The sequence below is a fragment of the Schistocerca cancellata genome, chromosome 1 (genome assembly GCF_023864275.1).
Source record: "Schistocerca cancellata isolate TAMUIC-IGC-003103 chromosome 1, iqSchCanc2.1, whole genome shotgun sequence".
NCBI classification, from domain to species: Eukaryota; Metazoa; Arthropoda; class Insecta; order Orthoptera; family Acrididae; genus Schistocerca; species Schistocerca cancellata.
Window position 1 is genome coordinate 1,121,569,064 of NC_064626.1, and position 15,182 is coordinate 1,121,584,245.

The 15,182-nt window shown below is 42.8% G+C and overlaps 1 protein-coding gene and 1 pseudogene across 10 annotated transcripts in view; both read left to right on the forward strand.

Moving 5' to 3' along the window:
- Positions 1–15,182, forward strand: part of LOC126092365 (rap guanine nucleotide exchange factor 2) — a 318,859-nt gene that overhangs the window by 73,020 nt on the left and 230,657 nt on the right. The window lies entirely within an intron of this gene.
- Positions 4,277–4,393, forward strand: LOC126096283 (5S ribosomal RNA; annotated as a pseudogene).

The following is a 15,182-nucleotide window of genomic DNA, read 5'->3' on the forward strand; positions in this document are numbered from 1 at the left end:
TATGAAAGGTCACGTGTATACAAGTTGAGAATGTATACGACTGAGTGTGTGCGTTTAATTTTGCCTTTCGGCACTGCTTATACGTAGGCCTACTCGCCGAGTGAAGGGGTGCAGTGTTAAGGTACTGGGGTTCAAATCCCTGTCCGGCCGTCCAAAATTAACTTCTGTCGTATCACTATTTGGTTTAAGGCAGATCCCATGATGCTCTCTTGGAAAGAGCATGGCCGACTCACTTCGCTTATGCTCTGTCTCTACCGTCGTCTAAAGGACGCTAAAACTCTGTCGTCCTTCCACCTGCACGAAATCTGATAATTCTGTTAAGATACGACAGAATAGTTGTTCTGTGCGATATTTGCAGTGTTCTGCTACGTACGAATTCGTGGCTCATGGCGCCATATTCCGATAAAATTTTGTCGAGCTTCCAGTCTCATCAAGTGGTTAACGATGAGCTGTTGTGAGTGATCTTCGGGCATTGTCATGTGCTGACCGTTGTATGATTTCTGTTGCCGTCGATAAATCCTGAGTAATCAGCGGTTGCAGATTATATTGTTAGAAACGGACACGTAATTGGATTCGATACCTATTATTTAAGCGACAGATGGTTTCTGTTTCCGGTGTATCGGCTAAGTACCGGATATCCATAGGACTTTCAGGTGTAATTTATTTATTCCAAAGAAAATCAGTTTCCTAAAAGCTGTATTTTTCATTTTATTTTGTCTCTGTCATGTACGTACAATCAATATCTAGATATCTGATCTGAAGGTTCCTGTTAGGCATGCTTCGTAAATGGAATGCCTTAAGTACGGCATCATTTCATGGAAAAATACTTATCATTTCTACCCATCAAGTACAATTTGTTTCACACGAATTATCGAACTACATGGCAGATGCATTATAGCCGCCTCCCCTGTTGGAATGACAGTTACAGTGCTTAAGGCATTAGATACCTGAAGAACGACTAACAGATACTTAAAGATGAGACAGTATTGTCGTGAAATAGGGGGCACATGCATGAGATTAAGATCAAAATAAAACAAAAAATAAGCTGTTAAGAAATTAATTCTTTGGAATAAACGATTTCTGGCTGCGCAAAGAAAATGTTGCCATATATGGTGCTGAACTAGGCTCCTTTGGTGTCTCATACGATAGCACGGTTATATGCGGAAGGCAACAGCAATCTCACGACAGGCGCTACTTGACAATCTGTAGAGAAGTACTCAGCCGATAAATCGTGGATATATAACAATTTCACGCTGCTAGAAGCCGGAGAAAACGTTGTGAATGCTTTATTGTTTTGTCTGTGCACATGTTGTTTCCTCGATGTTGCCGTGAATTTTTTAAGTGTTTATCTATTTTGAATACGTTATTGGAGAGAGAGAATTTGTGTGGAACAGTTAGATAATGTCCCCAAACCAGCATCATAGCAGTTAAACGATACGTATCGGAAATTTGAAATAGATATTAATTGATCTTATAATCGGCGAGATCACTCAAAAAACTATGCAAAGTAATTTTTAAACAAGTAGGTTGTGATGGTGGCTTTATACGACCAACAATTAGCGTCTGTACATGGTGAATTTAGACACCCACTGATAGTCATAAACCTGATTTTGGCATATTGTCTTTTCGAATTTTCTGCAGTTATTAGCGGAAGAATAACAGAGAAAATAAGCTGACGATGTTACTAGACTACAAACCTAGTAGTTCAGGGTTAGTTAACTCTCTTTACAGCTAGCTAGATGTCACTCGATGGTCGGAGGCATTGGTAAGGGACGCATGTGATCGAACCAACATTCTGTTTGAGCGCTGATCGACACTCTGGTTCATTTTGTATAATAAATATTGCATATAGTCAACCATCACGATGAAGTTTATTTGAGGTCGATCGTCAGGCAGAAATGTCGGTGATTGATGTCAGAAAACAAAAAATTGTGGTGAATAAACCGGGAGCTGTAACACGATTTGAATCTTAGCTCGGTGTTTACCGTTTACTTCTGTGAGTATGTTTCGATGAATAACTTTTGTAGACCCTAAAATATGCCGTACTACGGACTAATAGCAATGGAATTTTCTCTTTGTGCGTACTTTTTCGGGGTGTCATCAGGATTTTTTTCCTTCAGGTTTGACGCGTTTTCCTGTTACGAGTTTAATGCCTGCTTGCTTGGTGGCTCGGCCATTACGAGGAGAGGTGGGCTCATTAGCTGTAGCTTGTGTAACAGCTGGGCTGTTAGTGGAAGTGCGCTGCGCGGATAGAGCAGCTCCTTTTGACGCCCGACTGGAAGGCAGCGCCTGCCATTCAGGCCTCCCACACTACACGGCCGCTGCGCAGAGAAGTCTACTTTCCAGGCGCCGATCCAGCGCAGCCAACCGACATCAAAGCAGGCAGCTTCGGGGCCATCAGCGCAAATTGTGCGAGGCCGAGCGGCTCTACGGAAGACGGCGTTTGGAGGAAAAGACCTGCGAGTAAAAGGCACGGAGCGTTTAGCTGCGAGAGCACTCCGCCGTAATCACAATGAAATAACCTGTACTTCCGTGTGACGTAAAGGCGCCATACGCCATCTCTTACGTTATGCGACAGCGTATAAAAAAGTTAGAGGTGCAGCGCTGAGTCGTTTTTCAGAGAACTTCTCCAAAAAGTGCTGGAGACCTTCTCCAAAAAGTGCTGCAGCCCTATTCTGGTTTAATACAGAAGGTAGACTAGCGTGGATAGCTAGTCTTCGGGCTGAAGACAACGTTACCGAATGCACGCGGTGACACTACAGTGAACAAGTACAGTGATGACTAAGGAAAACTTGTCGCGCTATGAAAGACTTCAAGGCAGTTGTGATGCACTGTGAAGTGGTCCAGCTGGTCCTCGGTAAGCATCACGAGAGAAACTCTCAATATGCCGACTGAAGCGTCCTCAGTCGTGGGAGCAGTAATACTGTATTCGACTAATACAGCTGTTAGAGGTGGTCTTGCACAAATATACGCCGTACTTTGGGACCTTATACACCAGCCATGTTCGATTTTCTTCACACTGAAAGGCTAGAGAAAATTACATGTGTCAGTAATACAATACAGATTCAAGAAATAAAAAGTATTTTATTTAATATTTGGTGCTACTCATTTTTTTACCAAATTTTAATTTGTCAGTACTCGCTTTTCGATGTCGTTTTTAACTAAAATTAAAAAGGCGATCAGTTCTACTAAAATTGTGATTCAATTACCGTTATTTAATATTTTCGTCTGCTAGTAAATATAGAATTTTAAGAAAAGGAAGAGTTGCTGCTAGAGCAGGGTGTATACGACCCGGGACAACCGGGAGATCCGGGAAAAAAAGGGAATTTTTTCATCCGGGAGAAAACCGGGAAAAACCCCGGGAATTGTTTAGAATTCCGGGAATTTTTCTTTGTTTTAGTTTTCAGTTAAATTTTTGTGATTTTGACTGGTAAGAACTAATATTCTAACAAAGGACATTACTGCATCCCGCTACTGCAGAATAATGGTGCAGCAACAAAACATGAACGAGAGAAAAAACTAAAATAAAAAAGTGACAAAGGAAATGAGTCGTATACAACAAAACAGTGCTCATACAAGCGTCTACCAACAGCGAAGTCTATCAAACGCTTTAGGAAGACTATGCAATGCTTTATAACAACAAATTGCCTCCGATAAGCGTGACGTGATAACTGTTTATATTAGATTCGTTTGAGCAGTTGCAGGCGGGATCTTGCGCATTCGCAGTTGAGTCGCGTATGAGTAGTACCTTCTCCCGCTTCTGGTTACAGAAGTGTGGCAGGGCGCCACTTCTTAATATTGCCCCGACTCGAAAATACAGTAAATCTGGGGCTGATGCACAGAGCAGTCTGAGTTGTGGTGGGGAAGTGGGTCGTCGCGACGTGACCTGTGTTCACGTTCAGTGATTTTGTTGTTTCTTCTTCGTTTATTCCTCTCACGCTAAACAATAACAAAACGGATTTTTGTGGCAGTGAGCTATCAAATTAATTAAAATACTTCACATAATTACGGAAGGCTAAAATATGTTTTTAGTTTCAGATTTTATTTCCACCTTTCTGACAGTCAAGCATTAATCGCCTTACAGAACAATGAAGTTATTTTTGCCGGTTTTTATTAATCTTTTCTGCTGGGACAGTCAATTTATTTGAGACGAAGTGTTTGATTTCACACTATTGGCTAGTTTCAACTTTTCGCTGCATTTGAAGTGCACGTATGGCATTATGCCATATTGAACCAAACATGAAATGATATAGTACTGGTACTTCAAGAAAATTTGGGCAACGGCCTTGCCGCAGTGGATACACCGGTTCCCGTACGGTCACCGAAGTTAAGCGCTGTTGGGGGTGGCCGGCACTTGGATGGGTGACCATCCGGCAGCCATGTGCTGTTGCCATTTTTCGGGGTGCACTCAGCCTCGTGATGCCAATTGAGGAGCTACTCGACCGAATAGTAGCGGCTCCGGTCAAAGAAAACCATCATAACGACCACACGCAACTCCTATCCGCATCCTCACTTGAGGATGACACGGCGGTCGGATGGTCCCGATGGGCCACTTGTGGCCTGAAGACGGAGTGCTTACTCCAAGAAAATTTACATACGATTGTGCATTTGAAGCCGAATTATGCATTTTAGTATGGTTCATGAAATTCCGACGCTTTTGAAGTATCCTCTTTTGTCTTGTTCCTTTTATGACACAATGTAAGATCTTTTAATGTTTTACACGTACGAACATAAGGGCTTCCTGCGTCATCGTAGCTGCGCAAGCGCGATGACGCCTATTATCTGGGGCTCTGTTGCAACTGCTAAACCGAACCTATGTCTAACAGGTCGCGGGAAAATATTGCGAAAGGTGTTTTGAAAAGCGCTACATTCAAAGCAGATTTACTTACACGCAAGATGAACTATATGCGAGAATGTACGATGAATTTCTTAAATCACAAACCGTTTCACTCTCATTTAAAAGTCAACTCTTCCAGGACGACGATTTAGAACAATTTAGGGTCCAGAAGATCAGACATTTACGTCGTTATTAAAAATTTTACTGGTACATTTGTGTGATGTATCTTAAAGTGTAACACGCGCAAAAAAGATCAACATTATATGTGGAAACTTACCTTCTCTTCCAGCTTATTAAGCTTCGAGACCAATATTATAAGTAAGTGCTATGTATGTTTATTTAAACCATTTACTTTGGTTATTTGTGTGTTCGCGATACTTAAGAGTGATATTGCTATTGGCTGATTACATCACGTGTTCTATGCTGTCATCAGCTGGCGAGATCACGCTTACAAAAGCGTATCGCAATTTCGATTTCAGTGCTTCGGGAAGTGCCGTGCAGTGTTTGGTAGAATTCAAATTTATACCTTCGTAATACGAAAATATGAAGCGTACATGTTGCTGCACATCAAAGGTGTTTTTCCCCACTGAGATTCATTTTCGAAAGTGCTGGGAAATTCTACGTCGCTATATAAAACAATAAACATTCAAAGGATTGATGAGTTTTACAGTGCCGAGGAAGAGTATACTGTCACTTAACATAGAAAAAGTGTACTTTCGCCCGGGAGGAAGTGTATTTTTAACCGGGAAATCCGGGAATTTTTTTTCCTTGTCCACGTATACACCCTGTGGAGGTATTTGAACTAGTGTCTCAACGATTACAAGACTCGTACGTCAGTGGCTCGAAATGTTTTGTACTCAACGACGCTTGGAAATCTTCTAATCTTGAATCGCGATTTTCTCGAGATTTTGAGAGAATTGCGTCGTACTGTCTTGAAAAATTAATGTCCGGGCGCTGACTTCCAAATTCTATGAAATCTAAGAGGGCCAGTTTGTAAGGCCCCCTCGTCAGTTATATTCACTTTTCTCTCTATCAGTACGAACTGGGAAGCGTTATAGCAGGGGTCGAACCGAGATACTTGTCGGATATGTGAGCACAGTGTCTCCAAACTACCTGCCAGTGCGCGAGGAATCGCGCTGTAAAGTCTTGGATCACCATTTTTACCTCGCCCTGTAGATCTACACTATTGTATGAGTCTGAATGCACACCAGCTTAACCCAAACAATACCAAGGAATTTTCCATAACACCCATTACCAAGGGGGGAGGGGGTTACTTTGTGCCAACTATAAAAAATAAAAAAGCAATATTCGTTAATTGTTATTGAATTATATTAACAAGATATTTATTAAGGAGGTACCGATGTGTACTCAGGGTCCAGAAAGTGAGAATACCTTTTAACACTCCCTTAATAGTGACAACGCACTTTAAGTAACGTGTACTAAAGACCACCACAAAAAATATAAAAAACTCCAATTTCTTTCACTGTTGTTGACTTTTACTCTGTACATGCCTTTCAAAGAGATAATGATGTGTAAGTCGCTGAACCTGGAAATGTTGAATACATTGAAGTGCCATCTCTTACTGAAACTTCAATTTTTGGGTTAAGTATCACTGAAAAATTTAAAAAATACCCACTCACTTTGGTATTCTGAGCATTACGATTGATACTTGTTCCAAAATCATGTTGTTCACAGTTATTATGGTTTTTGAGCAATCTTTGCTCTCCATCTCCTCCCCCCCCCCCCTCCCCCAACCTCCCACCCCAGGAAGGATCACATTGTTTCTACAATACATGTGAAACACTGTTTGTTAACTACTTATGTTGCGTGGTGAACAACAGCAGCATACCGCATAAATACACTTCCTGGCAAAAAAAGCAAAGCACCAGGAAGACACGATCGGATGTGAGTGTAACTTCGTAAATGTAGACAACAGAGTGCATTCGTATTATCGTGTCTAGTGTTGTTAACAGGTCTGATAGAGTATGTGAACAGCATCAAGATGTTGAGTGGTCGCTGTGAAAGACACGGAGATGAAGTGCACTCGCGTGACACAGCGCTAGCAGCCACTGACAGATTTTGAAAGGAGTGTTGTTATGAATCTCCATGTAGCCGGGTGGTTCAATCGTGGAAGGTAGGAGACGAGATACTGGCAGAAGTAAAGCTGTGAGGACCGGGCGTGAGTCGTGCTTCGGTAGCTCAGATGGTAGAGCACTTGCCCGCGAAAGGCAAAGAGTTATTGAGATTACTTTGACGGTACGTCACGGATACATCGCGTCCTCGTGTGTTACATCTCGTGCGACAATACTGTGGTCCTGTTTTCCAGCAAGACAATGCTTATCCACTCACGACACGTGAATCTGTGAACTGTCTGCGTGATTTTGACCTAGTTGTCAGTAAGATCCCCACATGTGTCACTGATAGAATAATGCGAGGGACGGGCTCGGACTTCAACTCAATCTCAGCGCCAGTGTCAGAGATATTAAGGACCAGTTAAAACAGCTGTGGACCACTTTGCCTCAGGAGAGCAATGTCATACCGATATGCGGGCTCCTAATGCCAAGTTGTTTGTAAATTGGACTCGATTTTGTAATCACTTAAATCAATCTGTGAAGTGAAGTGTCATTCCATTGCCTCCTCCACTTCTTGGTGCTTCACTTTTTTTTAGTGAGGCAGTGTATCTCCTTCACAGTGAAAGGTCAGAGGTATTAGAAAAGGACTACTGTGATCAAACCAGCTTTCCGACTGAGGACATTATTAGTTTTTTCCGTGGTAAGACGACACTCTGTTGTATTTTGTAACAGATTCTCTGTATATTGATAATCGTACAGCCAGCTATGGGCTGAGAGAATGTTAGGAAGGGAATTCCTTAATATGTACACGTGCAAACAAACTTAGTTTATAGTACGTCTGAGAAATTCCCGTACACCTCTTGACTTTGTAAAATTCGGGCAGTCAGTAGTTGTTTTGTAGGTCTCTCCCCTTGCGATCAGTATTGTATTGTTTAGCTTTTGTATTGCATTGTTTCAGTTGAGAACACATGGCGGATGTGAGCGGACACAGTTCCACTGCTCATCAGCAATGTGTGTGTGTGGGGGGGGGGGGGGGGGGCGGCGTGTTCATTCGCGATCGTCCACAGACAATGGCAGAGATAAGGCCCCATCTCGTAAAGCAACCCCACTCGATTGAGAAAAATGTTCATTTGTTTCAGGTACTGTCAGAGACGCAAAAATGGTTCAAATGGCTCTGAGCACTATGGGACTTGACATCTATGGTCATCAGTCCCCTATAACTTAGAACTACTTAAACCTAACTAACCTAAGGACAGCACACAGCACCGACTCGTCACGAGGCAGAGAAAATCCCTTACCCCGCCGGGAATCGAACCCGGGCGCGGGAAGCGAGAACGCTACCGCACGACCACGAGCTGCGGACTCAGACGCAAGAAAGCGCGAGACGAGGCATAGGGCACCGTCTTTCAATCAATTTGGGAGCCTCCTGGGACATCCAGTCGCTAAGGAGCAGCTGAACTTCAAGTACCGCGTTCAATTTTGCATAAGTACATCATAAAATTTTCGAAAATGAAAGGCTTTTGACCGATGTTTGTGAACGGGTAAACATTTTTTGAAGGTGACGCCCAACAGCGGCTACGTACTTAATGAAACGCGGTGGCTATATGTCCTTCATTATCACCGCCGCTTTCCGTTAATAACCGTCATCGCAGTATCTGGGTACAGCAAAAACAGCGGGAAAGGGGCATGAAATTCATGGAGTACCATCAGTTATACGGAAGGCGATATAACCTAGTACTTACAAAAATGGTTCAAATGGCTCTGACCACTATGGGACTCAACTGCTGAGGTCATTAGTCCCCTAGAACTTAGAACTAGTTAAACCTAACTAACCTAAGGACATCACAAACATCCATGCCCGAGGCAGGATTCGAACCTGCGACCGTAGCGGTCTTGCGGTTCCAGACTGCAGCGCCTTTAACCGCACGGCCACTTCGGCCGGCTAGTACTTACAAAAGATGATATATTACCTAGATTGGTATCATGTCATGCCAAAACAATACGACAATTCTGGATGAATTATCTGACAACGATATGGCGCAGCGAGTTTCTAATATTGCTTTCTAAATGGAACTATAAACTGACAACGAAATTAACTGACTTAATGAAATTTTGTTGATGACGAAATAAAAGGCAAAATAAGTTGAAAGGTGTATAGAAATGAAAATTATTGAAAATCTATTAGCAATGATTAAAAATAGTACTATGTAAAATAAATCTACAGAAATAATTAGTAGTAAACATCAAAGATAATATTATAAGTACTTTTCGTAATTCTACCAGAATATAATATTTCACGTTGCCTTTAATCTCCTTTCAAAACATAAGGCCATAATCGGGCATAATAAGTATTTACGTTTTGTTGAAAGAAATTTTGGTGTTGCAGCCGGTGGCCGTACAATACATCCCACGATGTTTCAACTGAACACATGCCAGTCATCCTCTTGAGCTTTCTGTCTTCGATGGCTCACCTGAGGATGAAAGGCATGTGTCCAGTTGAAACATCGTGGGCTGTTGTGAACGACGACCGGCCGCAACCCCAAAATTTGTGTGAACATTCAGTACACCGGGAAAATTTTAGAATTCATATTCGCATTTTGCTCGCAGAATATCTGAAGGTATAATGACGTTAATTCTAAATTTGTCTTGCAAGGACTCTAATGTAGCAGGCGTACATCGCTAGTCCACAGACATAATTTTCTTTCTGTTAAAGTAACGTTTTAAATACGCTGCCTACCGTGCTTTGTCGGTACAATTTTCAAATTCCGTGTCTCTCTGTAGAATATTATCTTCTGAAGTATGTGCGATATTTCGCAGTTCACAGATCAAAAATATAGTTCTCTGCTCTAGGGAAAATCAACATCATGGGCAACCGTTGGAAAGAACCAGCCGGCTGGAGTGGCCGAGCGGTTCTAGGCGCTTCAGTCTGGAACCGCGCGACCGCTACGGTCGCAGGTTCGAATCCTGCCTCGGGCATGGATGTGTGTGATGTCCTTAGGTTAGTTGGGTTTAAGTAGTTCTAAGTTCTGGGGGACTGATGACCTCAGTTGTTAGGTCCCATAGTGCTCAGAGCCATTTGAACCATTTTTTGGAAAGAACCCCCCCCCTCCCCCTCTCATATGGGCCGAGATGTCATCATTATATCTGTTCAGAACTTTTTTTTCAGAGTAAGTGAATATAAATTCGTATTTGGACTTGCTGCAAACGTGGTTAAGACCTCAGCCCGGAGACAAAAGTATCATAGATCGTGTGGTCTTAAAGCATGACGGAGCTCCAGCGCACTATGCTATTCAGATGCGCGAGCAACATCGTCAATCAATCTCGAGACTGCCTGATAGGGCGTGGTTCAGCAACATCTGCAGCCCCATTGAAATGGCCAATAAGTTAGCACACCCGACAATTCATTATGGAACATAATAAAGACCTTTGTGGCTCAACGTTGGACCTGTGAAGATTAGCGCAAAAGTGTTGAGGAAGGCCTTCGAACCATAAATCCTGACATGCTCCGCAATGTGTCGAGGAAGACAAGAGGACACACATCTCTCTGTGTGAGGCGGAATGGTGCACGTGCAGGCTCACTAGATACACAGTGTTTCTGCGTAAGCACTCCAATAAACAATATGCTGCCTTGGCTAGGATGTGCAGGAACTTCTCCACACTGATTCGAGATTCAGAACATCTTACTGTTTACAGAGATAACTGGGGTCGTGGATTGGACGTAAGAACTTTCCTTTCAGTATTAGTCCATCGTCAGCTGAAAGTAACGTACTCTACTCTGAAAGTGTGACAATGTTTACCTTGCTACTAATTTTGGATTGTTTTACACATGTAGATAAAGAGTAGTTGATATCGAACGTCATTCATTGTATATTATATTTATATTATGTATTGAAATTTCACCAGTCTGTTTTATCTGCATCTGTAATGATTTTTTAATAGCGTGAAAGCATATCCATTAATTTCCATTGCTACGTCAGAATCTAATTAAAAATAAAACCGCATATAAAAGTGAGGTCTGTGAAAGTATGTACCCTGCATACAACTGGTCGCTAACAGGGGACCCCTCGTTGGAAATGTCGGAGCTGCACGTAAATGTCAGGCAGCGCGGCCTCTGTCTCTGGAAGCTTCAGTGTCACCCAGCCTCAGCGCCCAACAGCGACACCGCCGAATTCGATAAGTAAAAGCATTCTCCGCTTCCACTTCTGTCCTCCCAGCGAAGTGAGGAATTAATGATACTAGAACACATTTAATCCAGACAAATAATAATAATAATAATAATAATAATAATAATAATACACGGCTGTCCATTGTGAGCCTTGGCCTTCTGTAGAACATTATTCCGTTCTTTCCCATTTAGTGACAGACTTTTCCAATTGTGAATTCCAGTTTTCATTATGTCCTCCTACCTGAGTTTAGGTCTTCTAAACTTCCTGGTTCGGCAGGAACTGCATTGATCTGTCACTAGCTCTCAGTACATGTCCTGCCCACTCCAGCCTGTAGCTAACAATAGCTGGTTCATTATATAGATTATTTAATTCATAGTTCAGTCTCTTCCCCCAGACACAATATTCTTCCACTGGCCGAAGAATTTGTTTAAAGATCCTCTTTCAAATAAGGAAAGTTGCTATTCATCGAATTTCTTTAATGTCTGTGTTTCAGCACCAAATGTTAGTACTGGCCTCAGTAAAACTTTATACACAGTTCTTCTGAACAGCTGCTTAGATTTGAAATGATATATCATGGTAGCACTTGTTGACAGACATTATTCGTTTCTGCGTTTCTTACAGTTTACTTCCGGTCCAAGGTAAGTGAAACTACTCATCTCGTCAGATGTACTGAACCAACTTCTATGAATGGTGGTTCTTTAGGATGATCTTATGGTTACATGGATATACTTAATCTTCCCTTCACTTATCTGCTGGTCTTTCATTGATGTCAGCGTTCTTGCAAATACATCAGTATCATCTGCATATGCGCGCACATTAAGTGATTTGCAGGGGATAGCCCCCAATCGTCACTGATACCCGCATCTTTTATGACAATTTTCCAGAGCTATATCCATTAGAGCATGATGAGGCATCTCAGTGGGAACACCTAAAGAATCCTCTGCGATCTTTCTAAATTCATTTTTGACACGGCACAATTCCCCGACTCTTGGAAGAAACTGTTTCAGTTTTTGGGAAGAACCATACGTCCCCGAGTAGTTCTCGTAGCTTTGGTCTCACCAGCTGCTTGGGGAAGACGGAGTGCATGATCAACCGCCGTCTTGTTTGAATCTTAGAATTCAGACAACTCCTTAGTCACTTTCAGTGTGCGTTCGGGTGGCATCATCCTACCATTAATAATGTGACTGTAGGCGACTATACAATGGGCTCTCCTCCGCCTTCGCCACCTAATAGGCTTCTTTCTCGACCTTGAGAAGGCCTGCGACGCTACATGGTGGCGTAATAACCTCGAACAACGCCATGTGTTAGGTTTTGCTGCGGTCCTTCCTCTCCCCACGTTATTAGTATCGAAAAATGGCTCTGAGCACTATGGGACTCAACATCTTAGGTCATAAGTCCCCTAGAACTTAGAACTACTTAAACCTAACTAACCTAAGAACATCACACACACCCATGCCCGAGGCAGGTTTCGAACCTGCGACCGTAGCAGTCCCGCGGTTCCGGACTGCAGCGCCAGAACCGCTAGACCACCGCGGCCGGCTATTAGTATAGAGTCGGTAACATCTTATTAGTAGGATTTATAAAAGAGAATGCTGTCCCTGAAGTTAGTGTTTCGAGTATGACCATTTTTTAAAGTCTATTAGTGATATTGCGCCCATAATAAGGAACCCTTTACAGTACTCCTGATCAGTAAGTATTCGAAGTTGAACAAAATCAATCGCTTCTCCGTAATCGACAAAGTAGTTCACTTTCTGTGAGGCGTCCCCTGACGTATAGCCTACTCTGCGTAGCTGTGCAGTTCGGTGGGTTGCCGGCTGGTAGGAGTACATTAGCTCATGGACGAGAATGGCACGAACTGATGCTACTCGATACTGGGTGACACACAATAACGGGAATGTTTGAAATGAATAGTGGCAGCCGTGGGCAGGTGGCAGCATTAAGAGTTCGACGTCCCTTCAGATCCCAGCGTCCAGCATCACTACCTTCCCTGGTTTCGACTCTTGAAGAATAATGGGCTGCCATTCCTCCACAGACATTCAGACACCTCATTCCATATGTCTTCAGTAGAATTAAAGCCATGGACATGCCCCACATTCATGTCCACTAATAGGTGTCTGGGTACTTCTGATGGACGAAGACTAGATGGAGAGTGAAATAAACAAACAAAAGGACAAAAACAGCCTGGAGTTAGGTATGTAAATAGGATTACCAAAACAAAGCTTACGAGTTGCATATGTGATGGGAGTATGCCATAGGGCGTGGAGCATTGGCATCTGCAAGTTGCAGACATGTGCAATTACTGTAGCTATGTATGTGGTCTCCTATCCCTCAGTCGGTGGTATCATTATAATTCTAATTCAGTACATCATCCTAAGTGCAGCTCCTTCAGAGAAACAGAATGCAGGTTGGTCATCAGCATTTGTCATTTAAAAAAAAATTAAGGCCTTTATATGGCGTCCTCCTGTACGAATACATTCGTGAAATATGCTGTTGAGATTCCTCATTGGCCGCTGCCACATCTCAGTTGGAATACTGTGAACTGCATCCCGAATTCTCTGTTTTAACTCATCCAGGGTTCTTGGTAGAGTCGTGTAGACTTTGCTCTTGAGGTAGCCCCACAAGAAAAAAAGTATATCCTAGAGTTCATCCATTCTATTCAGAACGGGGCTCTGGGCAGGCCAGTCCATTTCAGGAATGTTATAGTCCACAAACCATGACAGGATACGTTGTCATGCTGATACAGTCAGTCATCGTCTCCGAACTGTCTCTCTGCACTTCGTTGAACACATTTCTGTAAAATTTGTTCACATCCTTCCACATTTAGCGTTTTCTTATTCGTAATAAGGGGACCACAAAGTAACCACGAAAAAAATCCGTTTACCATAACACCACGTCCTCCGTACTTCACTGTTGATTCTTCTCATGCTGGGAGGTAATGTTCTCCAGGCATTCGCCAAACCCAAACCCTTACCGTGGATCGCTACAGGGTAAAGGGTGATTCATCGCTCCAAATCACTCGTTCTCTGCCATCCACTGCGCAGTGGCATCGCTCTTCACACCATCTGAAGCGTTCCCTAACATTGACTACAGAAATGTGAAGCATATGAGGAACTGCTCAACCATCGTAGCCCATTCTTTTTCACTCCCTACGCACTGTCCCGTAACACTTCGGCAGATTTTTATTATAACCACATATTGCAGTGCACTATGATCCCCATCCGTCAGTAAATGAGATCTGTCCTGATCTTAGTTTAGCTGTGTCTGTTTCCTTGCGCTTCCACTTCAAAATCACGTCAGCAACAGTGGAGTTGGACAGCAATAGAAGGGTTGGAATGTCCCTGACGGCTTTGTTTTTCAGGTGATATCCAGTAACTAGTCCACGTTCGAAGTCATTGAGCTCTCCTAACCGACCCGTTCTGTTGGTACACCTCGTCTCCTGACACACAATACTGGCCCCCCTTCTTTCATACTGGTGGCTCCACCTCCCGTGACATCTAGTGCTAAATTGGTTATTACGCAGGCGTGTCCGGATAGTTTTGAGCAGATAGTATACAAAACTAATGTACATGGTATAACTAATCAATACCGGGAAGTTCGAGGGTTGTAGATAATGTCATTCAGAACAAGTTCAGGATCTGCCTCTACAGAAATCGTTAATTTGCAAATATACATATGTATACCACTTGTCTGAAGAAGAAGAAGAAGAAGAAGAAGAACGAGGAGGAGGAGGAGGGGGGGGGGGGTTGCAAGCATTTCGTTGTAACAGATTTTACTTACAGTATTAAGAACTGGTTTATGAAACCTGAGAATTTGTCCGGCGAGCAAAGGAAATATCCGTACTGTGAAATTACGTGAGAGATACGAAAATAAACAAATGAAACAGGTAATTGGACTGCAATCGCGTGGTGTGACTTAACATAAAGACAAACAGCCACAGGCTGCGCAGTATATGCTTTATTACTAATTTCACTCTACCAACAAGATCATCTTGTGATATTCATCGCCCTGATCCAGTAATAAATGTTATGCGACCTGGGGCGCTTTATCTGTATATATTGTTCCAGAACGGTCGCTGTTTCTCCTGCGGAGACACCTGCGTTTACTTAG